The sequence below is a fragment of the Phyllobates terribilis genome, unplaced genomic scaffold (genome assembly GCF_046119375.1).
Source record: "Phyllobates terribilis strain yellow unplaced genomic scaffold, ASM4611937v1 Scaffold_10__3_contigs__length_209671492, whole genome shotgun sequence".
Taxonomy (NCBI): Eukaryota; Metazoa; Chordata; class Amphibia; order Anura; family Dendrobatidae; genus Phyllobates; species Phyllobates terribilis.
In genome coordinates this window covers 40,398,526-40,424,175 of record NW_027362770.1, presented here as the reverse complement: position 1 = coordinate 40,424,175, position 25,650 = coordinate 40,398,526, and positions in this window count along the sequence as shown.

The window sequence follows — 25,650 nt, the reverse complement described above, 5'->3', positions numbered from 1 at the left end:
TCTTTTTTTCACATTCTTCATATTCTTCTTATTCAACTATTCTTCTTCTTCATATTCTACTTCTTCATCTTCTTCATCTTCTTCTTCTTCATCATATTCTTAGTTGTGACAGGCATTCCTGTAGTTATCTATAAAAGTTTGAAAATTACACCTTCCGTTCTGCCTGTCACAAAAGATTTACAACAGGATTTGTCCGCGTTCAGTTTGGCCTGCAGCAGCAGGTATTTTCAAGGGGCACCACGAGGAGGAACGGACTCACCCCCATACACTGCTTAGTCTTCTTCTGCTTATAATTTAGATAATATCTTTTGCTCTGATTTTTAGTCTTATGCTTAATGTTCTTCTGCTTTTTGTTCAGCTTCTTGTTCTTCTGCTTCTTGGTCATCTTCTTCAGGGTCATCTTCTTTGGGGTCTTCTTCAGGGTCGTCTTCAGGGTCCTCGTCTTCTTCTGGGTGGTCTTCAGGGTCGTCGTTTCCGGGGTCCTCGTCTTCTTCGGGGTGGTCTTCAGGGTCCTCGTCTTCAGGGTCCTCGTCTTCTTCGGGGTGGTCTTCAGGGTCCTCATCTTCAGGGTCGTCATCTCCGGCGTCCTCTTCTTCGGGGTGGTCTTCAGGGTCGTCGTCTTCAGGGTCATCATCTTCGTGGTCCTCGTCTTCTTCGGGGTGGTCTTCAGGGTCGTCGTCAGGGAGATCCAGAGTGATTACCAAAAACCATTTCAAAAAGCTTGAACTTGGAAATGTAGCAGAAGGTACAAGAAGGCTGAGGCACTGCCTGGAACCAGCTGACGGTACTGTAACCCGGATGGGTAGCAGAAGGTACAAGAGCCAATGGAACTACCGAGGACCAGCTGACGGTACTGAAACTCGGTTACTAAGCAGGAGGTACCTGTGCAAGAAAGCACTACCAAGGACCAGCAGATGTTGGTGGAACTCGGATACCGAGAAGGAGGCACCTAAGCCAAAGGCACTGCCTGGAACCAGCTGACGGCACTAGATCCTGGATGGGTAGCAGAAGGTAGAAGAGCCAATGGAACTACCGAGGACCAGCTGACGGTACTGGAACCCGGTTACTAAACAGGAGGTACCTGTGCCAGAAAGCACTACCAAGGATCAGCAGGCGTTGGTGGAACTCGGATACCGAGAAGGAGGCACCTAAGTCAAAGGCACTGCCTGGAACCAGCTGACAGTACTGGAACCTCGATGGGTAGCAGAAGGCACAAGAGCCAATGGAACTACTGAGGACCAGCTGACAGTACTGGAACCCGGATGGGTAGCAGAAGGTACAAGAGCCAATGGAACTACCGAGGACTAGCTGATGGTACTGGAACCCGGTTACTAAGCAGGAGTTACCTGTACCAGGAAGCACTACCAAGACCAGCAGACGTTGGTGGAACTCGGATACCGAGAAGGAGGCACCTAAGCCAAAGGCACTGCTTGGAACCAGCTGATGGTACTGGAACCTGGATTTGTAGCAGAAGGTACAAGAACCAATTGAACTACCGAGGACCAGCTGACGGTACTGTAACCCGGATGGGTAGCAGAAGGTACAAGAGCCAATGGAACTACCGAGGACCAGCTGACAATACTGGAACCCAGTTACTAAGCAGGAGGTACCTGTGCCAGAAAGCACTACCAAGGACCAGCAGACATTGGTGGAACTCGGATACCGAGAAGGAGGCACCTAAGCCAAAGGCACTGCCTGGAACCAGCTGACGGTACTGGAACCCGGATGGGTAGCAGAAGGTACAAGAGCCAATGGAACTACCGAGGACCAGCTAATGGTACTGGAAGTCAGATAGGCAGCAGAAGGTACACATGAAAAAAAAAGTTGCCCGCCGTAGTTACCGAAACTCACAATCCTACAGGTGGTGCTTGTCCTATTGGCACTATGGAACCAGCCTTCATTGCGAGATCCCGCAGCCTACATAGGAGTCACCTAAACTGCAGGCACCATAGAGTCGGCTAACCCGACCGCAACACGACAGGACAACGTATTGGAGGCAAAGTGACGTTGACACTACCCGGAAACAGCTGGCGTGCTGGAACCAGGCTGGGCAGGAGGGAGTACTCGTGCCAAAGACACTGCCGAGAACTAGCTGATGGTACTGGAACCTGGATGGGTAGCAGAAGGTACAAGAGCCAATGGAACTACTGAGGACCAGCTGATGATACTGGAACCCGGATGGGTAGCAGAAGGTACAAGAGCCAATGGAACTACCGAGGACCAGCTGGACAGGAGGGAGTACCCGCGCCAAAGACACTGCTGGGAAACAGCTGGCGGTGCTGGAACCCAGGGTAAATACTAAAAACAGACTGGAGCCACAGGCCTAATTGGAGAAAGTTTAAAATCAGTAGTAGTGTGATAGTGGACAGAGCAGGAGAAATTGCCGGTCACACAGCAGGGGAACAGCTGACGTTACTGAACCCCAATAACACTGGAGCAAATGTTGACTGTGCAGACGGCACTTCGGAGGAGCAACTGGCGGTGTTGGAGCCCAGGGTAAATACTGAAAACAGAGAGGAGCCAGAGGCCCAATTGGAGCAAGTTTAAAATCAGTAGTGGTGTGAATGTGGACAGAGCTGGAGAAATTGCCGGACTCACAGCAGGGGAACAGCTGACGTTACTGAACCCCAATAACACTGGAGCAAGTGTTGACTGTGCAGACGGCACTTCGGAGCAGCAACTGGCTGACACTTTTCCCTCTTTTCACTTTCTGATTTTACAGCTTGCATTTGACAAAGCAAATGTTATCTGCAACTGTGTCAAAAAAGGACCAGGCACTGCAAGACTTGGGAGCGCCCTCTTTGGGTTTTGGAAGATGCATGCTCCTAATGGGTGCCGAAGTGGAGGCTACAGGCAACCAAGTCTACCCCCTCCCTCTCCCTCCTTTTTGGGCCGTTCGGGGAATCTCTTCCTCAGAGCTGCTCCCACCACCTTCCTGTACCTCACGCCATGATGGGTCAAGGACCTCATCATCTACATTACCCTCTTCAAACAACTGCTTCTCCTGGGTAATCTCGAGAGCACAGAAAGTGGCACCTGAGTCTCATCATCAGATGCGTACTGAGGTGTGCTGACCATAGCCACTGGCCCACCCGCCTTTTCAGATTATGAGAGACAAAGTGTAACGGGTCTGGGAGGCGGAACCTCTGGGCTACTATACAAGGGAGCGGTCCTTGTAAGGGAGCGGGTGGCGACCAGGCAGGCAGTCACAGCAGGTGACCGGGACAGTCTCTGGGTGTACGGGCAGGAGGTCACGGCAAGTGATCAGGGCAGTCTCTGGAAGAACGGGCTGGAGGTCACGGCAAGTGACCGGGGCAGTCTCTGGAAGAACGGGCTGGAGGTCACGGCAAGTGACCGGGGCAGTCTCTAGGTAAAGGGTAGGTACGACCTGTGATGGCTGAACCTCCAGGTAGGCTAGCAAGGCAGATGGAGGATGTGTGCTCCCAGGTGAGCAAGCGAGAGTCTCTGGAATAGCAGGTGGTCACAGCACGTGACGGCAGAGCCTCCAGGTAGGCAAGCAGGCAGGTAGCGGAGAAGCGCTCCCAGGTGAGCGGGCAAGAGTCTCTGGAATAGCTGGTGGTCCCAGCACATGACAGCGGAGCCTCCGGGCAGGCAAGCAGGCAGGTAGCGGAGAAGCGCTCCCAGGTGAGCGGGCAAGCTGGTCCATAGACAGACTGACCGGAGTTGTAAGGCAGACCGTCGGACCTCAGGCAAGCAGGCAGGTAGCTGATGTGCGCTCCCAGGTGAGCGGGCAAGTTGGTCCTTAGACAGACTGACCGGAGTTGTAAGGCAGACCGTCGGACCTCAGGCAGGCAGGTAACAGGAAATCAGGCAGGATTAGGACAGCAAGCTGGCAGGAATCTGGCAGGTAACTGGCAGGTAACTGGCAACGGGACCTGAGGGCTGAAGCAGAGTAGAACGGTGCAACAACATTGCTCGGGCACCTCCATTTTGGAGGAGGTGCCTTATATATGGTAAAGTCCTCCGGCCATTGGCCGGGGACTCCTTAGGACGGCGCGCGCGGCCCCTTTAAGAGGGAGGGAGGGCGCGCGCGCCCAAAGCACAGTGGCCGGGAAGGAGCGCGCGCTGCCAGCAGAGCGGGAGAGGGACGCCGGGCACGGAGCAGAGCGGTGAGGGGAACAGCGTCCCTGCCTAGCAGAGGGCAGGGACGCCGGCACTACAGTACCCCCCCCTTTGGGCCCCCCCTTTTTTAGGCCAGATAGAAATTTAGCTAGGATGAGAGGGGCATGGATGTTCTCCCGGGGCTCCCACGTTCTCTCCTCAGGACCAAACCCCTTCCAATCTACCAGAAAAAAGGTCTTTCCTCTTACCCTTTTGGTGGCAAGAATGTTCTCTACCTCAAACTCGTCCTCAGCAGAAACCGGAGCAGGAGGCGTACCTGTAGACTTGGAAAAAGAGTTAAGCACCACGGGTTTGAGGAGAGATACATGGAAGGAGTTAGGGATCCGTAAGTTGGCCGGGAGTTTCAATTTATAGGCCACCGGGTTGATCTGACTGATGACCTCCAGAGGGCCGATGAACCGAGGCCCTAACTTGTACGAAGGTATCTTGAGTCGAACATATTTAGATGAGAGCCAGACTTTATCTCCTGGACGAAATTGTGGAGGATCCAGGCGTTTTTTGTCAGCGTGTCTTTTCATACGCTCGGATGACAGAAGGAGTGCGGACCGGGTACTCTCCCATATGGAGGAAAATTTGCTAACGAGAGATTCCGCAGCCGGGTTGTCCACAGAGGTGGAGACAGGAAAAGGAATCCGAGGATGCTGACCAAAGACTACAAAAAACAGGGATTTGGAGGAGGATTCGCTCTCGTGATTATTATAAGAGAACTCGGCCCATGGTAGGAGATCCACCCAGTCAGAATGGTGGGCATTAACGAAGTGCCGGAGGTAACTGGTCAGGTTCTGATTGATCCGCTCCACTTGACCATTGGACTGTGGGTGGTAAGCGGAAGAGAAGTCCAGGGTGACGTCTAGTAGTTTACAAGTGGCTCTCCAGAAACGTGAGGTGAACTGTACCCCACGATCCGACACGATGTGGAGGGGCAGGCCATGAAGACGGAAGATGTGGCGGATAAAGTCTTTAGCCAGCTCGGGTGCAGACGGAAGGCCTGGCAGGGGAATAAAGTGAGCCATCTTGGAAAAGCGGTCAGCGACCACCCAAATGACCGTACAACCGGCAGAGACGGGGAGATCAGTTATAAAGTCCATTGCTATATGCTGCCAGGGGGCAGCAGGTACAGGAAGCGGAAGGAGGCGTCCGGCTGGCAGATGTCTCGGGACTTTGTTGCGGGCGCAGGACACACAGGCAGAAACAAAGTCTATTATGTCCTTGTGCAGGGTAGGCCACCAATAGTGCCGGGCAATAAGCTGGAGGGTCTTTTTCTGACCGGCGTGGCCAGCTAGTTTAGACGAATGGCCCCAGTGTAGGATCTTCTCCCGATCAGGTACTGAAACAAACGTCTTACCGGGAGGGAGACGATTTAGACTCACGGGAGCCACCTGCATTACTCTGGCGGGATCGATGATATGTTTAGGTTCTTCCTCGAGATCGGACACCAGAAAGGATCGGGACAAGGCGTCTGCTTTGACGTTTTTGTCAGCCGGGCGAAAATGAAGAACAAAATCAAAGCGAGCAAAAAACAAGGACCACCGGGCTTGGCGCGGGTTAAGTCTCTGGGCATGCTGGAGGTAAGCCAAGTTCTTGTGGTCAGTGTAAATTATTACCGGATGAAGAGCCCCCTCGAGTAGGTAACGCCATTCCTCCAACGCCAGCTTGATGGCCAATAACTCTCGGTCTCCTATGGAATAGTTGCGCTCAGAAGAGGAGAAGAGTTTGGAGAAGAAGCCACAAGTTACCATTCTCCCGGAAGATGATTTTTGAGTAAGTACCGCTCCGGCTCCAGAGGAGGAGGCGTCAACTTCCAGGAAGAACTGCTTGTTGCCGTCCGGGCGATGCAGCACCGGGGCGGAAGAGAAGGCCTGTTTTAGGGAAAGAAAGGCCTCCTCTGCTTCGGGCGGCCACTCTTTGGGATTAGTACCCTTACGGGTGAGCGCGGAAATTGGGGCAGTCCGGGAAGAGAAGTGCGGGATGAAGAGGCGGTAATAGTTGGCGAAGCCCAGGAACCGTTGAATAGCTTTCAACCCCTCTGGTCGGGGCCATTTCTCGATGGCAGACAGTTTCTCAGGATCCATTTGTAGGCCGGTCTGAGAGATAATGTAGCCCAGAAACGGAAGCGAGGTCTGCTCAAAGAGGCACTTCTCATATTTAGCGTAGAGATGGTTCTGCCTGGGCCTGAGCAGGAGTAGAGAAGGTCCCGGAAGATGTCATTGACCAACTCTTGAAAGACGGCAGGAGCGTTACAGAGGCCAAAGGGCATTACCAGATATTCATAGTGGCCGTCCCGGGTGTTGAATGCCGTCTTCCATTCATCCCCCTGACGGATACGAACCAGGTTGTACGCCCCACGGAGGTCCAGTTTGGTGAAGATTCTAGCCCCCCTCAGACGATCAAATAACTCCGGAATGAGCGGAAGGGGGTACTTATTCTTCACCGTGATCTGGTTAAGGCCTCTATAGTCTATACAGGGACGGAGAGAGCCGTCCTTCTTTTTGATGAAAAAGAAGCCTGCTCCCGCCGGGGAGGTAGATTTCCGGATGAATCCCCTGGCCAGATTCTCCTCAATATATTCGGACATCGACCGGGTCTCAGCAGCGGATAATGGATAAATACGCCCACGGGGAGGAGAAGTACCAGGTAACAGGTCGATAGGGCAGTCGTATGGTCTATGAGGGGGTAGTGTCTCTGCCTCCTTTTTATTAAAGACATCAGCATAAGACCAATAAGGAATCGGAAGTCCAGGTAGATTAGCTGGGGTAGGAGAAGGACGGACGGGATGAACGGGAACCAGACAGGTCTTATGGCAGCCCTGTCCCCAGCGAAGGACTTCTCCGGTCTGCCAGTCAAGAACGGGTGCATGTTTCTGGAGCCAAGGTAGGCCTAGCAAGAGGGCGTGAGAGAGTCCAGGCAGAACATGGAAGGAGATACTTTCAGAATGCAGCATTCCCACCTGCAGAGTAATGGATTCGGTGATGAGTTGGATGGGGCGTGGTAAGAGCCCCCCATCCACGGCAGCAACAGACAAGGGTACAGCCAGAGGTTTGGTGGGGATGCGGTATTTCTCTACCAGGGACTGTGAAATAAGATTCCCGGCTGCTCCAGAGTCCAGTTGGGCTAGTTCAAAATAACGGTTCTCCCCGTAGACGATTGAAACGGACAACAGCAGGGATGGAGAGGATTTATTCTTGTCTAGGTGGACCTCTCTGAGCGAACCTAGACGCAGGCGTTTCCCGACCTCTCCGGGCAGGCACGGATCCGGTGCTCCTTACTGCCACAGTAGAAGCAGGTCCCCTCGGCACGGCGTAAGTCCTGACGGGTCTTGACCATCTTGGTCTGGTCGACCTGCATAGGCTCAGGAGGGTGTACGTGGTTAGAGACAGAAGGAGTGACGGGTTTCTGAAAAGTAGGAGCTAGACGTGGTAACCTCCTCTCACGGGTGACCTCTCTGGCACGCTCCTGGAACCGTAGGTCAATCCGGGTGGCAAGAGTTATTAGGTCATCGAGAGTGGTAGGAATGTCCTGACCGGCAAGTTCATCTTTAATACGGCCGGACAGACCCTCCCAGAAGACGGAAACCAGAGCGTCGTTATCCCAGGCCAGCTCCGAGGCAAGGGTATGGAACCGTATGGCATATTGGCCCACGGTGAGACTTTCCTGACGGAGGCGTAGCAACGATGATGCGGATGAGGTCTTCCGTCCGGGTTCGTCGAAGACTTTCCGGAAAGCCGTGAGAAAAGCAGGCAAGTTGGACACCAGGGGGTCTCCTCTCTCCCATAGAGGATTTAGCCAGGCCAGGGCCTCCCCGGTGAGATGGGACATGATGAATGCAATTTTGGCTCGGTCGGAGTTAAACTGGTGGGACAATAGTTCAAAGTGCAGGGTGCACTGATTTATGAAGCCCCGAGCCTGGGCTGAGTCGCCTCCGAAGCGAGGAGGTGCAGAAAGCCGAGGTCCGGGGTAGGATATCATGGTGTTAGTGGACAGCGGAGCTGCCGGATTGCGAGACATGGCACTGGCGGAGGTTGTTGGTGGAGCAGTCAGAGTGTCCAGGCGAGTATTGACATTCCGCAGGTGACCCAGGATGGACTCCTGTTGGGACCTTTGACGGGACAGTTCATGACACAGGTCCGAGAGCGAGGGAGCTTGGGTGCCACCGGGTTCCATGGCCCGAGCAAACTGTAACGGGTCTGGGAGGCGGAACCTCTGGGCTACTATACAAGGGAGCGGTCCTTGTAAGGGAGCGGGTGGCGACCAGGCAGGCAGTCACAGCAGGTGACCGGGACAGTCTCTGGGTGTACGGGCAGGAGGTCACGGCAAGTGATCAGGGCAGTCTCTGGAAGAACGGGCTGGAGGTCACGGCAAGTGACCGGGGCAGTCTCTGGAAGAACGGGCTGGAGGTCACGGCAAGTGACCGGGGCAGTCTCTAGGTAAAGGGTAGGTACGACCTGTGATGGCTGAACCTCCAGGTAGGCTAGCAAGGCAGATGGAGGATGTGTGCTCCCAGGTGAGCAAGCGAGAGTCTCTGGAATAGCAGGTGGTCACAGCACGTGACGGCGGAGCCTCCAGGTAGGCAAGCAGGCAGGTAGCAGAGAAGCGCTCCCAGGTGAGCGGGCAAGAGTCTCTGGAATAGCTGGTGGTCCCAGCACGTGACAGCGGAGCCTCCGGGCAGGCAAGCAGGCAGGTAGCGGAGAAGCGCTCCCAGGTGAGCGGGCAAGCTGGTCCATAGACAGACTGACCGGAGTTGTAAGGCAGACCGTCGGACCTCAGGCAAGCAGGCAGGTAGCTGATGTGCGCTCCCAGGTGAGCGGGCAAGTTGGTCCTTAGACAGACTGACCGGAGTTGTAAGGCAGACCGTCGGACCTCAGGCAGGCAGGCAGGTAACAGGAAATCAGGCAGGATTAGGACAGCAAGCTGGCAGGAATCTGGCAGGTAACTGGCAGGTAACTGGCAACGGGACCTGAGGGCTGAAGCAGAGTAGAACGGTGCAACAACATTGCTCGGGCACCTCCATTTTGGAGGAGGTGCCTTATATATGGTAAAGTCCTCCGGCCATTGGCCGGGGACTCCTTAGGACGGTGTGCGCGGCCCCTTTAAGAGGGAGGGAGGGCGCGCGCGCGCGCCCTAAGCACAGTGGCCGGGAAGGAGCGCGCGCTGCCAGCAGAGCGGGAGAGGGACGCCGGGCACGGAGCAGAGCGGTGAGGGGAACAGCGTCCCTGCCTAGCAGAGGGCAGGGACGCCGGCACTACACAAAGCAGTTGCGCATCACTGCATACTACCTCTTCCTCTAATTCTCGAATTCTGCTTGGCTGGCCCCCTCTTTCCAAGCCAAGAGATTCAGAGAACAGAAGTAGAGATGGCTCCTGTCCAGGGCTCTCTGACTGCCTGGGAAATTTGGCAGGGGGTGAAGAGACAGATGGGTGCTCTTCAGTGCTCAGGACCTGAGAGGATCTGGAACTAATTGAAGTCGATGCTTTAGCTGCCATCCATCCGACAACGGCTTCAATTTGGTCCTCCCGCAGCAGTGGGGTAAAGTGAGCTCCTACAAATCTGCGCATAAAGGACTGTTGCCTGGTAAAACTGGGGGATGCTGAGTCACTGGTGTCCGCAGCAGGCACAGAATCCCCATGTCCTCTCCCTGCAGAAACTCCACGCCCACGCTCACGAGCCTTACTCCCTGCCTTCTTCATCTTGGTAGACTGATAAAGATAGGCAGAAAAGTACTGAGGGCTTAGTGTGCTTATTCCTGAACAGCTGCTAACAGGTATAAGAAACACTAATTTTATAAAGTGTGGACTAGACTTTAATATGAGCTAATGTGGCCTACACAACTGTAAAGTGGAGTGTTTGGTGAACTTTATTTAGGTTTTTTTTTTCACAAAAAGACACTGGATGTGCCCAAAGATGTAAAACCGATAGTATCACAAACTACAATGCAATAGATGAGGCTAAAAAAAATAGGCTAATACTAATCTGGCTGGGGCTGCAGGGCACAAGGCTGCAGAAAGGCTCCTCTATCTACTCCTATATAGTGTGTTTGAAGCAATCTAGCTGGATACGGATGGAACCACACTAATAGGAGAAATTAAGAAAAATGAGCAATCAAAAAAGGACAATGTATGAGGCAGTGACGCACACTGAGTGGACTACAACCGGACGAGGCTGCAGAATACACTACAGCGTGAGCTGCACTCACACACAGAGACCTCGCAAAGGCAAAATAAAGCTTCTCTATCTACTCCTATATAGTGTGTTTGGAAGCAATCTAGCTGGATACAGATGGAACCTCACTAATAGGAGAAATCAAGAAAGATGAGCAATCAAAAAAGGACAATGTATGAGGCAGTGACGCACGCTGAGCAGACTACAACCGGACGAGGCTGCAGAACACACAACAGCGTGAGCTGCACTCACACACAGAGACCTCGCAGACAGCCGTGAACAATGCAGAGAACTGTGCACTAGCGCTGCAAGGCAAAAGAAAGCTTCTCTATCTACTCCTATATAGTGTTTTTGGAAGCAATCTAGGTGGATACTGATGGAAACACACTAATAGGAGAAATCAAGAAAAATGAGCAATCAAAAAAGGACAATGTATGAGGCAGTGACGCACGCTGAGCTTATTACAACCGGACGTGGCTGCAGAACACACTACAGCATCAACTGCACTCACATACAGAGAGACGCAGAGAACTGTGCACTAGCGCTGCAAGGCAAAAGAAAGCTACTTAAAGTAGCCTGGGTAAAGCACAATAAAGCAAATCGCTAGCTCAAACTGTCCCTCAGAACAGCAGCGTCCTATCCCTAACTGAATTCACATCAGAGTGAACCCAAAATGGCGGCGGCGGCTTTTATAGTGCATCATGACATCATTTTAGCAGCCAATCACAGCCATGCCATTAGTTAAGATGCCTAACATGCATAACAGGATGTGCCCACACTTCTTAGGATCCTCATTGGCTGAATAAAACGAAACTGGCTCATTGCATTATGAGAACTTCCGATTCCGGTATTCGATATTCTAAAAATATCGGAACTCAGTATCGGAACTCCAATACAGCGAATATCGGTCGATACCCGATATTTCAGTATTGGAATGCTCAACACTAGTTATCAGCAGAGTCTTTAAAAAAATTCCAGACACTGGAAGACCTACCGCTTATACTGGCAATGTCCCTCGTGTTGGTGTTACGGGGAACTGTTGCCCGCCTTCTGTGTGCGGCCAACACACTGCTTCTTCCTGCCTGTTGGGGTACTCTGCCTCCCTCCCCCTGTGTGCTGCAGGCCTCGCTCTGCGTGTCCTCCTGCCATGTTGGGTCAGTTACTAGATCATCCACCACCTCCTCCTCTTCCACTTGCGCACCACGATCCTCCTCCTCACTTCGTGGCAATTGTGTCTCGTCATCGTCTACCTCTTGTGACAAATTGCCAGCGTTGACTTCCTCTGGCCGTGGCTGTTCAAATATTTGGGCATCGCTACATGGGATCTCCTCTTCCACCACTTCAAGCGGAGCAGGCGAGGGGCACAAATATGGAAATGGACCAGTGAACAGCTCTTCAGAGTGTCCAAGTGTGGGATCAGTTGCTGTCTGATGACACTCGGCATGGTGGGAGGAAGGAGCATCAGGGTGAGCAGGAATATGCGGTCTAGACTCAAGGCTACTAAAACTTGACCGTGTGAAAGACAGACCGGAGGTAGTGGGGCCCAGGTAACTGGAAGTATTATCTGCTATCCAATTAATAACCTGTTCACACTGATCAGTTCGCAATACTGGTGTTGTAGTGTGCTTCCCTAGTAATTCAGTCAAGAAGTGGGAGCGAGAAGATATGGCTGTTGGTTGTGGCACATTTTCACCTTGGCCGCGGCCCCGTCCTCTACACGCACCATCACCAGAACGTCCAGTTCCACGTCCCTTGCCACGTGCCTTGCCAATGTAAATTAAGTAAAATAGCTTACACTCGCACTATCAATGGCAAAAGGGTAATAAAAAGGAGATTAGAACCGTGGAAGAGGTAAACCACAGTTCTATTTCTCTGGCCTACACCAGAATTTTTAAACAGATATATTTGTGTCTGAACAGTCAGGGAGACACTATTACTGTTTTTTTTTAATGGAAAAAAGGCCAAAAGCTGGATAATACAGAGATTTGAACCGTGGAACTGCAAAACCAAACTTCTAGTTATCTGGCCCACACCAGAATATTTTAAACAGATTTATTTGTGTCTGAACAGTCAGGGAGACACTATTGCTGTTTTTTTACAGAAAAAAGGCCAAAAGCTAGATAATACAGAGATTTGAACCGTGGAACTGCAAAACCAAACTTCTAGTTATCTGGCCTACACCAGAATATTTTAAACAGATATATTTCAGTCTGAACAGTCAGGGAGACACTATTACTGTTTTTTTATGGAAAAAAGGCCAATAATTTCATGTCTGTGATGCTGTGATCAGGGAACAACAACAAAAATGCTTGGCACAGGTTGATTTATTGTTTTTTTCTTTTATTGTGTGGCGATGAGACTTCATCCTTGTTTTAAGTTTTTGCCCTGTCTTCCCTACACACAGACCCCCAGCTGGACATTTGGTACATATAATTAAGTACACTACGTATATAAAAGACAACAGCCCACACACAATCAATCACACTCCAACCTCTCCACCATGGCCAAGACCAAAGAGCTGTCTAAGGACATCAGGAACAAAATTGTATATCTGTACAAGGCTGGGATGTACTACAGGACTATGACTAGTGATGGGCGAACCCGTGACTGTTCGGGTTCGGCTAATTGAGCCGAACAGTTTATTAAAAGTTTGAGTTTGGGTACCAGAACAGTACCCGAACCCGAACACGGACCCTATTCATGTGAATGGAGGAGTTGAATATACATGGTTTCCCGCGCTGTCATTTGTGTAACAGGAAACACAGGCTCTGATCGGCAATAATAGCATTACCATGGTCAGAGCGCTGTGGAATCATGCTGACTGGTGTCAGTCTTATCCCACAGCTGTGACAATGACCTGCGGTAAATAGCTTACAGCGGGTCATAGGAGCCGGCTGATGGTACTACTACCACCATCAGCCGGCGCCTACTGCCATAGGAAATATTGAGCGCAGGCACTGCTGGATGGGAGCAGTAGTATCTCATCCGCTGGCGCCTGTGCTATGCTAAAAGCAAAATAGAACGACCACATTGTAAAATGTGACCACTCTGTTCATTTGCTGGAAATACACTGACGCTCAGTGCCATCAAATGAGGTCAGCGCATGTGTGGTGAGTATTTTCCGAGGGTGCTAATATTCATGGCCCCTTCCTAGGCTATTAATATCAGCCCTCAGCTGTCTGCATAGCCTTTGCTAGCTTTTAAAATAGGGGGACCCCACGTAATTTTTTTGGGGGGTCCCCCATTTTGTTAGCCTGTAAAGGCTAAGTATACAGCTGAGGGTAGCCTGGGAAGCTCCATGGGTATTACTCCCTTCCCAGGCTAAAAACATCCACCCCAGCTGTCTACGTTCCCTCTGCTGGTTAATAAAATTACGGGGGACCCCACGCCATTTTTTTACAGAAATGTACAGAAATAACTACATATTTAGCTATCCATATATCTATCTATTATCTATCTATTTATATATCTATCAATAAATCTATCAATATATCTATTTATCTATCAATCCATATATCTATTAATCTATTTATCTATCTATATATCTATTATCTATCTGTCAATATATTTATATCTATATATATATAATCGTCTTATCACGTCTGTCTGTCTGTCTGTCAAGGAAATCCCGCGTCGCTGATTGGTCCGGCCGCGGCCAATCAGCGACGCGGGAATTCAGAAAAAGATGGCGGCCGTTAGCGGCTCATCTGCCGGACGGAGGTCAGCGGCGATGCAGCAGGGAGATGACCGGCGCTAGCCACTCATCTCCCCGCTGCTGGCAGCACAAGTACCCCGACAGGCGGCGCCGCTCACCTCCATGCGGCTAACGTCGGGAGATCAGCGGCTTGGCCCGCTGATCTCCGGAGGGCAAGTGTGAACGGAGGACCAGGGAGCGGCGCCGCCGGTCGGGATGCTTCTGCTGCTAGCAGCCGCTCATCTCCCGGCTTCTCGCAGCGGAAGTAGCCGCACAGGCAGAGCCGCTCCCCGGTCCTCACTAATGCGACGCTGATTGGTCGCGGTGGCCGGCCGCGACCAATCAGCGATATGGGCGGCAAATTTAAACGCCGCTCTGCTGATTGGTCGCCGTTGCCAGCCATGACCAATCAGCAGTATTGGCGCCAAATTTAAACAACGCTCTGCTGATTGGTCGCGGCCGCCAGCAGCGACCAATCAGCGAGATTGGCGCCAAATTGAAACAACGCTCTGCTGATTGGTCGCAGCCGCCGGCTGGGAACAATCAGCGAGATTGGCGCCAAGTTTAAACAACGCTCTGCTGATTGGATCAATCAGTGAGATTGGCGCCAAATTTAAACAACGCTCTGCTGATTGGTCGCGGTCGCCAGCTGTGACCAATCAGCATTATTGGCGCCAAATTTAAACACCGCTTTGCTGATTGGTCTCGGTCGCCGGCCGCGACCAATCAGCGATATTGCCGCCAAATTTAAACACCCCTCTGCTGATTGGTCGCGACCGCTGGCCGCGACCAGTCTGCATTATTGGCGCCAAATTTAAAGACCGCTCTGCTGATTGGTCGCGACCGGCAGCTGCGACCAATCAGCGACATTGGCGCCAAATTTAAACACCGCTCTGCTGATTGGTTGCGGCCGGTGACCGTGACCAATCAGCATTATTGGCGCCAAATTTAAACCCCGCTCTACCTCTTTGTTCGCGGTCGCCTGCCGCGACCAATCAGCGATATTGGCGCCAAATTTAAACACCGTTTTGCTGATTGGTCACGGTCACGAATAATCAGCGATTTTATCGCCAAATTTAAACAAGCTCTCCGATCCTCACTAACACAGTTTGCTGATTGGTCGCGGCTGCCACCCGCGACCAATCACCGATATTGCCGCCAAATTTAAACACCGTTTTGCTGCTTGGTCGCGGTTGCCGGCCGCGACCAATCAGCGATTTTGGCGGCAAATTTAAACAACGTTCTGCTGATTGCGCCCGGTCGGCCGCATACATATTCTAGAATACCCGATGCGTTAGAATCGGGCCACCATCTAGTATTCATATATCTATTTATCTATCTATAAATCTATTTATCTATCCATATATCTCTTATCTATTTAACTATTATTTATCCATGCTAGTGATGAGCGAGTGCTGTAATATTCATAATCGTAACGAGTATTTTGTAATAATCGCGCATTTGTTCCGAATAGCGAATACAATGTAAGTCAATGGGAAATGCGAGTAATTTTCTGCTGGAGCCTACAAAGTGGTTTGGGGGCCTGGGGAAAAGGCTGAAATAGATGGGAATGTGTTGAAACAGAATGGGAAGAGCCTGGAGAATATGCCTGCATGCATTTCTGACTCACATATGGTTTCTGGGAATAAGTTTGTCGCAGTATTACGCCACTTTTATAGACACGCAAAAACAACTACCAAACCTAACCTAAATTGCATTTAACAGGTTAAAAAGCTTAAGAAACAGTTTTTCATGCATAATCACTTGTATTTAAGGATAATTAAACCAGAGAAACCAAAAAAATATCCCTTTTAGCATTTGTTCACACATACTGTTGTGGCTTTTTTTCGCCTTTTACAATTGGAAGGGCCCTGACTTATACATTTTGAAGGTCCCTCTGTCGTACATCATTTTTAGTTCTATTGATATTTGACCTGAGAGGCCTCAGGTGGCTCTGTAACATGCGTTTTGGAGGGACAGCTGTTACTTAGACATTTGGGCGGTCCCTCCATCATTGACACTCAGATAGTGGAATACATATTCCATAGCAGTGTAGTGTTGGGTTTGACCCTCCTCCTCCACCACCATGTGATACTGAGGCCCTAAGTTCAAATGTTCAGAGGGCCTGCAGTAGGCAGGAAAGCTGAGTTTTGTGAGAGCCCTCTTGTGGCCCTGTAACATACATTTTGAAGTGCCCTCCTCTGGAAATTTTGGAGGTCCCTCTTGTGTACATTTGAGAGTGCCCTCACTTATTCATATTGTAGGGCCCTCACTCTATTATTTAACTCATTTAAGGGCAGAGACTACAGAGAAAAAGGCCAAGAGACATGGAGTACTAGAAGGTAGCAGTGAGTGCAGCCTGCGATCCTCAGGTATGGCTGAACTCTGTGAACCGGAAAAATATAGCTGCACTAGTCAACTGGATGACAAGCTCACATATATCACTTGTGCAAGTCAATGGACAAAGGATATATGATGCCCCCCCTCCAGGATGGGTTGGAGAAGCTTCTCCAAATGGCTCAGAGATTTTGATTGTCCCTATTCCCCAGATTATATAGGAAGAGAAGACTTCTTGATACTGTACTACTTGATCCAGTGCAGAATGTGCATCGTATTTCCAAAAATTCCTCCTGAGGGCTGTGTCATAGGTGCAGGAAGATTCCATGACAAGGGCCTCCCTTCACAAACTTTATCTACAATGGAGTACTGTAGTGATTGTGGCCCTCAATTCAAGTTTTCAGAGGGCCATCAGTCGGTCATCAACAGTCAGTGTAAATCTCTATTTAATATGTATCCCCTATCTCAGTCATAATGTGGCACAAGCCAGGCATGTGTTTTGCGTGTGTGCCTATCAGTGGTGATTGTCACAGCGGAACTGAAAACACACTCCGAAATCACACTAGCACTGGGCAGGCCAGCACCTCCAAGGCATATAAGGAAAGGTCAGGCCAAGTGTTCAGCTTAGACACCCAATAATTAAAGGGAACTGAAGCGTCAGAAAGGACGCATGTATAGTCACTTAAGTACCCCTTGACCATGTTCTGCAACTTTTCCCTCCTTGGCATTGTTACAGGCACAGATAGCCGTTGCTGTTTTTCTGGTTTATTGAAAATTGCCCAATTTGTGCTCATTTTCCCCCCACCTCTGTTGGAGCTGGTGTTCGTGTCTCTCCCCATTATCTCTTGGTGTTGAAAAGAGCCGGTACCTCTGCCACCAGCATTGTCTGAAGAGTGATGTTTTCAGCAACTGATCTACAACTGCACTCTTGAACGATTCCATTGTAAAACTCTTTGGTGACTCAAAAAGGAGAGAAGGAAATTTCTCCTTGTACCGTGGATCGAGAAAGGTGGCCAACTAGTATAGGTTGTTGGATAAAATGTGTATCACGCGAGGTTCTTGCCACAGACACTTACACATGAACTGTGCCATGTGGGCCAAGCTGCAAAAAGGCAAATGTTCTGTGTCCCCAACAGTAGAAACAGTACCCATCCTCTCCTCACGCTGACTCGTTTCCTCCTCTTCCACCACCTCCTCTCCAGCCCATCCAGGCTGGACAGACATGAAGCTTGGGTTGGGTATCCCCTCTGTAGCATTACGAGTCCCTTGGTAGCACAGAAAAACAAGTCCTCTCCCTCCTCATACTCCTCATCTTCACCCAATGTTGCCTCAGAATATTGGCTGGGCTGGGTAGCATCACCCACTGGGAAATCTGGCTCCATACTAACATGCTGGGCACTCAAAGCTTCCTTTTTGAGATTATGCAGTGATTGTTTCAAGAGACACAGCAGCGGGATGGTCACGCTGATAATAGCCTGATCACAGCTCACGAGGTTGGTGCAGTACTGAAAGTTCTCAAGAACCTCACAAATATCAGCGATCCACACCCACTCGATAGTTGTTATGTGTGGTGGACGATTCTCAGTCTGACGGGCATGTTGAAGCTGGTATTCAGCTACTGACCTGTGCTGTTCACTAATCCTCGCCAACATATGATGGGTTGAGTTCCACCAAGTGGGCAGGTCGGAGATGAGTCGGTGACTTGGCAAATTCAAGCACTTTTGCAGCACTGTAAGAGCAGCAAAAGTGGTAGAGGAATGGCAGAAATGGGCGCTAATACAGCACACCTTCTCAAGTAGGTACGGCAAGTCAGGATAAGTTTTCAGAAATTTCTGAACAGCTAGGTTCAGCACGGGAGCCATGATTGGCACGTGTACCAGCTTGCCGACATTTAAAGCCACCACCAGGTTACGCCCATTATCGCAGACGACCAGACCGGGTTGGAGGAGCAGCGGGGAGAGCCACTGATCGGTCTATTGTTTTAAAGCTTGCCACAGCTCTGCTGCAGTGTGTGCTTTCTGACTTAAACAGATCAGCTTCAGCAGAGCGTGTTGCCCCTTTGCCGATGTGCTGCTGCACAGGTCTCAGCTTGGCAGTGATGGGAAGGGTAATTCAGCAGAGGATGAGAAGCAGGATGAGTGGAGAGAAGAAGTGGAATATGAAGAGGCGGAAGCCCTGACAGAATTTGGGGCCTCTATTCTTGGCGTGGGTAGGATGAGTGATGTTCCAGTTTGCGCCTTTGTCCCACCCTCCACCAGGTTCACCCAGTGTGCCATGACAGAAATGTATCGTCCCTGTCCACAACAACTTGTCCAGGTGTCTGTTGTTAGGTGGACCTTTGCGGTTACGGCATTGGTGAGAGCACGGTTCCAATTGTTTAACACGTGCTTGTGTAACGCAGGGACAGCATACTGTACAAAATAGTGGCAGCTGGGAACACTGTATCGTGGGGCAGCCACAGCCAAGAGATCACGGAAAGACTGTGTTCCCACAAGCCTAAATGGCAACATCTCCACAGCTAGCAATTTGGCAATGTGCGAGTTTAGTGTTTGTGCCTGTGGGTGTGTGGCTGGGTATTTACGCTTTCTTTCCAAGCTCTCAGGCACGGACAATTTGACACTTCGCTGGATGTGGTTGGTTTATTGTGTGTGAGCAACCGCAGCTTGTGGGCAGGAGGTATGAGCGCCTGCTTCCTGAACAGCAGATTCTGAATGACATAGCCCAGGTGACATGGCATTGACTTGACCCGTAGACACAGATTTGGTAACCCGGTGTTCCATCCACCTACTGGGGTGCTTGGCTGCCATGTGGTTTCGTATACTGGTGGTGCTCAGGTTGCCTTTGCTCTGGCCTCTACTCAACTTGGTATGGCAGATGCTACAGACTACAATGTTTTTCTCTGAAGGACTTTCAGAAAAAAAATTCCACACAGCAGCTGAACGCCCACTTGCTTTGACTTGGCGCATAGCGGTGGTGCTCTTGGGAACAGTTGACCCAATTCTCACTCTGGGCAAACCCTGACCCCTTGATGCCTGTGGTGGTGGTACATATCCATTTTCCTCTGTGTTGCTGTCATGGCTATGCGTGCCAATGGTCCAGGTCGGATCAGTGGACTCATCATCGACCACCTCGTCTTCCATCTCATCCTCCTTCCCAGTTGACATTGTAGATGGCAACTGTGTCTCATCATCATCTGCCTCCATCTCTGGAGACAGTAAATGACGTTCCTCCAAGTGGCTTTCTTCTGCCCGTAGGTCCTCAAATACTTGACCATCAATGCATGCCACCTCCTCTTGTCTCTCTTAAATGCTGCCCGTTGATAGGCCAGAGCCAATCAAAGGATACGTACCAAACAGATCCTTGGAGTGGACAAGTTTGGGGTCATATTTCTCCTGTGACTGACAATGGTGAGAGGAAGGAGAGCCAGCTCAGGATTGGATGGGCCAGCCTTCTGTGTATCTACAGTAGACTGTGTGGTCGTGTAAGATTTGTTGCTGCTTGACAAATTCGTAGAGGCCTTGTCTGCTATTCAAGACAGAATCTGCTCTCGCTCTTCTGACTTCCACATTCCAGACCAGGAAATTTTTCCAGGAATATAGTGGATGCATCAAGTTTCTTCTGAACTGACACAGACTGAGTGCCTTCTCGCCACCACTGACAACACCACGTCCACGTCCCTGTCCCTTAACAACAGGCTTTTTTTGGCATTTTGGTTTTTGTTGACAGATTTTCAGATGTTGATGACACAAGCCAAGCTAGTTGTCACCCCAAAAACAGCTAGGAAAATGGGCTGGTGTGTGCTTTGTAGCAGGCAGTAGAAAATGTTTGGACTACTGCTTTGCGTAGGGCACTAAATGCCTTTTTAAGTGGACTAATGTGGACAGAAGGCAGGCTGTCACCCCAAAAACAGCGTTGAAAATGGCCTGGTGCGTGCTTTGTGGCAGGCAGTAGGAAATGTTCAGACTACTGCTTTGCGTAGGGCACTAAACGCCTATTTAAGTGGACTAATGTGGACAGCAGAAGCCAGGCTCTGACCCCTAAAACAGCGTGTCAAATAGACCAGTGCTTTTAAAAAAAAAGGCAGCACAAAATGCTACTACTCTGTGTGCTGGAAAAATATTGCTTTGCCTCTGACAAGAGCTGTTTTAAGCTGGACACTGGAAGAACACTTTAACCTCTCCCTACCTAATACACAATCTCTCCCTCCCTGTACTCTGACTTTGTTGTGAGTCTTCAGCTGTGAAAAGAGCTATTTTTTGGTGGTATTATGGAGCTAGTGAGCGGCTCCTTTAAACTGTCCCTGCTCGAGTATCTATCCCTCTCTACTCTACACTGAACGAGTATACACTGCAGGTAGCGCTGAAAAAGGCTTTTGTTTTATCAAGAGGCCTAAACACTCTCCCTAACAGCTCCGCGATCTCTCCCTATGCTTGTAGAAAGCAGGCTCCAGAGGCAATGTGCACAAAATGGCGGCGGCAGGGCTTAAATAGGCCCTATGACACTGGGCGGCCAGCCAATCATAGTAATGCCACAACCAAGATGTCTGTGGCATTACTGTGATTGGTTAAGAAGCCCAGCATGTTTAGTGGCTGCAAAGGAGGTGCCAAAACATCCGAATATAGCGAGGCGAGTACACAAATACTCGCAATATAACGAGTAACCCGAATACCGTACTATCCGTGCGAATATCGAATAGTAACGAATATACTCTCTCATCACTAATCCATACATCTATTATCTATATATTTATATATCTATCCATATATCTATTCTATCTATCTATCTATCTATCTATCTATCTATCTATCTATCTAACAATTATCTATATATCTATCTATATAGATAGGTATATGGATAGATAAATAGATTTATAGATAGACTAGATGGTGGCCCGATTCTAACGCATCGGGTATTCTAGAATATGTATGCGGCGCAATTAGCTGAGCGGTGTTTAAATTTGGCGCCAAAATCGCTGATTGGTCGAGGCTGGCAACCGCGACCAATCAGCAAAGCGGTGTTTAAATTTGGCGGCAATATCGGTGATTGGTCGCGGGCTCAATTAGCCGAACCCGAACAGTCATGGGTTCGCCCATCACTAGTCATCTTGTGTTTCTTCCATTTTCTAATAAGTGTACCAACAGCTGTTGCCTTCTCACCAAGCTGCTTGCCTATTGTTCTGTAGCCCATCCCAGCCTTGTACAGGTATACAATTTTCTCCTTGGTGTCCTTAGACAGCTCTTTGGTCTTGGCCATGGTGGAAAGGTAGGAGTGTGATTGATTGTGTGTGGACAGGTGTCTTTTATACAGGTAATGATTTCAAACAGGTTCAATTAATACAGGAAATGAGTGTAGAGTAAAAGGGCTTCTCAAAGAAAAACAAACAGGTCTATAAGAGGCAAAATTTTTGCTGGTTAGTAGGTTATCAAATAGTTATTTCATTCAATAAAATGCAATTTAATTATTTAAAAATCATATGTGATTTTTTTTTATATTCTGTCTCCCACAGTTGAAGTGTACCTATAATAAAAATTAGAGACCTCTCCATTCTTTGTAGGTGGGAAAACTTTCAAAATTGGTAGTGTATCAAATACTTATTTTCCCCACTGTACATTTTATTTAGATGAAATTGGGGATGCTGTATATACATTATATAAGTGACACTCGGCTGCTGTATATTCATTGTTTAGGTGAAGCTGAGGCTATATACACTATACATATAATATACAATATACATTACATAGGCAAAACTGGAGCTATAAGTTTATAGCTTGACATATGATTTGTAGCATCTACTGTAGCAATTGTTAGTGCATCACTAACATGCTTTTTTAATTAAAATCTGCACTGTAATACTTTGCAAAAACCACTCTATATAGTTATAGCTTATTTGCTCGTTTAGTCATAGGGGTGTTCTTCATTGTATTCAGGGTTGTTGCCACCCACGCAATTTGAATGATGTTCCCGGGTTTGCGCTGATGTCACTGGAATCCGCTTTGAAATGCCGCTCTTGTGCAGTGTGTATCGGTGAACAGCGCATGCGCTGTGACGAGCAACTCCTCGTGCGTGCACAGTGAAGCTGTGTATAGTTTCCAGCTTCACTTACTGTGTGCGCATGCTGCTGCAGCATTTCGACGCACCACTAACAACACACTGGGGACACTTTAGATGCTACTAATCACTTGACAGGTTTTCTTTCAGGTAGCCAATTTTAGCTGGCATCAGAGGGGACATTTCCTTAACACTTTTTTTTTTTTTTAAGAATTTTTGGAAGAAAAAGGGGAAAAAAGTAGAATGTAATTTTTTTGTTTTGTTTTAATTTAATTTTTTTTTGTGGATATTCACAATTATTTGCTTTTTCATCTAGAGATTGAATATATAATTTTCGTTTTTCTTTTTTTGTCTGTATTATAATTAACATTTCATATGTTGTTCTATTGTGTGTGCAGATTTTTATACTCATCAGTGGGTGGGACATGTTATTTCCTTGGATCACGGCTTCCTTTAGAAGTTGTTTTGTATACATATATGATGGCTTGAGGAAGAATCAGATCGATTTTGAAATGTGTTCCTGTCTTTTAATAATTGTTTGTTGTCTTTTTACACTTTCTCATCATTGTCTTCATCATGACAGTGCCCACCACAATGTTTTTGTTTCTTATTTTTTGCCTCACAATTATTTTAATGAGCCGCTCTGTCGGCTTTTATGCTGGAGCAGCAGTCTATATGAGGAATACCACTTTACTACTACTCTCAACAGAGTTGTGGCAGACCTGCACAACACCATTCGGTGAGCAGATTTTATCAACTCATTCCTATTTCTTATCACCAGGACTTCACCATTGAGCGTTTCTGCTTTGTCTTCTAATTAATCCTAGATGAGATATGTTTTGTGTTAAACAGAATGCTTGCACCAAAGAAAATAAAAGTTACTAGGCAATAATTGTATTAAAATTTAAATTTAATCCCAAACTGTCAGGGGGTTACCGCAATGGGGTGGAGCCAGAAAACCGCAGCATCTGAGGGCTCCTATTCCAGCTCTGAGAAGAAGTTCTTATCCTTCATTTTAAGACATGTTTATTTCTTCCAGAAGAACAGGGGTTAAGCGGCCATGTTTGGAAATCCCTGTTCACACAGCTGAGCTCCGTTAATTACTTCTTTTCCCTTTATAATCTGGGCTCTGATACCAATACTTGTCAGAGCTAGCATTTGCTGCATGGCTAATGGAGGGAGAGGAGTTATTATGAGAAGGAGAGTTGGAGGAATTATTTGTGACTGTTGTCAGGTTTGTATGCTTGGTAATTCCTTATCCTTCTCCATTTTTGGTTTATTCCCCTATCTTCAGACCACGGTTGTTACCTCTGTTATATGTGAGTGATTATTTTGTGCGCCTGGAGTTTTCTGTTTACCCCTGTCTGCCTGTTTGTTGGGTTGGTGTTTTACGGTGCACAGTAGCACCCCCTTCTTTGGGTGGGGGGGGGAGAACAGCAGGAGGGATAACTCAGGAGTTAGGGCGAAGGTGCAGGCGCTGACATCCTCATCTTCAGAGGTATCCCGGGGAATAGGGCAAGCTAGGGCACCCCTAGTGTTAGGGACAGGGTAGGAGCCCCTGGTCCCTGGTCACTCGACAGCTGTGTCGTGATACAAACATTTTTTAAGGGATATAAAGAGAAAAGATCACCTATGTGAAGATCTGAGGGTGCAGGTTGTAATAATCACCTAGGCAGGTTAACATTGCAACTATTTTTTATTCCCTACATTCATGGATTTACAAAAGCTCCAGGTAGATGGCCAAAATACATTGCACCCAGTCTACAAGACCCCCTTCCCGGAGCCAGAAGTTCCACTGCCCCCATACCAGGTGATACGCACTGGCCCCCAACTTTTGGTTGGCCCACAGATTTTACAACTCCCGCCAGTATAGTTTGTAGTCACAGTCCACGCTCCTCCAGATGACAGATAACATGACTGAAGCCCATGTATCCAGTAGCAACTGTCCCTAAAGGAGTTGTCCGGTCAAAAGTGATAAGTCTGCAGTCACTCTGTGTGACTGCAGACTTTTGAATTCCCTCAACACAGACACTGTGCGCTGTGGGGATTAGAGTATGAGACACAGGACCAGAGGCTATGTATATGTTATACATATGACGCGCCCCTGGGCCTGCTGTGTCGCGCAGCGTCTCGCGCACGGGGGCTTACCCGGAACCGGATCAGATGAGGGTTGTAGTCTCCGAGTGGCGGGGACCCGGTCCGTGCCCAGGGAGTCAAACTCAGTGTGTGGCAGTCTTGATAGATGTTATTTGAGTGTCGACTACGCCACCCGTTGATTTGCAGCTATGGAGCTGCCGCTGCAGGGCAGACCGCTGAGGCCGGTGTAGAATTGTGCAGCGTGATAGTATAACCCCCAACGGGAGGGGTATGGCCTCAGGGCAGCCGACGTGGAAGATGGGGGTAACAGGAACCACTCAGAGACGGTGCGGTGTAATTCAGGGTCTTTACTGGTAACAACGATAGACCCTCCCGGAGTACTTGCTAGCGAACGGGGCCTGGTCAGTCCTTGAGCAGATGGGATCTCCCCTGGCCAGGCGGAGTTGTAGGCCTCCCAAACTGACTGTACTCTTCTGGCTACCTTGCTAGAAGCGGATATAAGTAGCCCACGTCCCTGAGTGTACCGTGTGGTGCTCACCCGTATGGCCGGTGACTCGGGGCCTTCTAATGGCTTCCGCTCCACGATGGCGGTGCTGGTCCCACGCGTGTGACCGTGCCTTCGGGTTTCTGGGCCTGAGGACCTGAAATCCCCTGCCGGTCGGCTTCTGCTGCTGGGTAAGAGTTAGTCCCCACAGCCTCGGACGCCGGGTCCGGTAAGAAAGCTTCTCAGTCAGGGCGAGCTCTGCAGCTGCCAGCCCCTGACTCGTAGTAGTCTTGCTCCCACTGAGCTCCTGCTGTTTCTTCCTATGACTGTTTCTTGTCTCTACTCTCCTAGACTCCTAACCCTGCTTCAGCCCCGGGTTTAAATAGGGGAAGTTCTTCCCCTCCCAAGACTGGGCAGGAGGTGTGGCATGCACAGGATCCCTGACCAAAGGACCTCCCACCTGCTCTCAGACATAACATCTCTATCACTGTGGCAACCAGACCCCTGGGGTGTCACATTCCCCCCTAGTGAAATTTAGTACTCCGGGACTAAACATATTTTTAGAAAAACATAACAAGGTATAACAATAACAATACAATAAGAAAAACACATAAGATGGTTACGGCGTGTCCGCAACCGGGTGCAGTCTTTGAAGAAAAGCAAGGTGTCCATTTCACCAAAACAGGGAGAC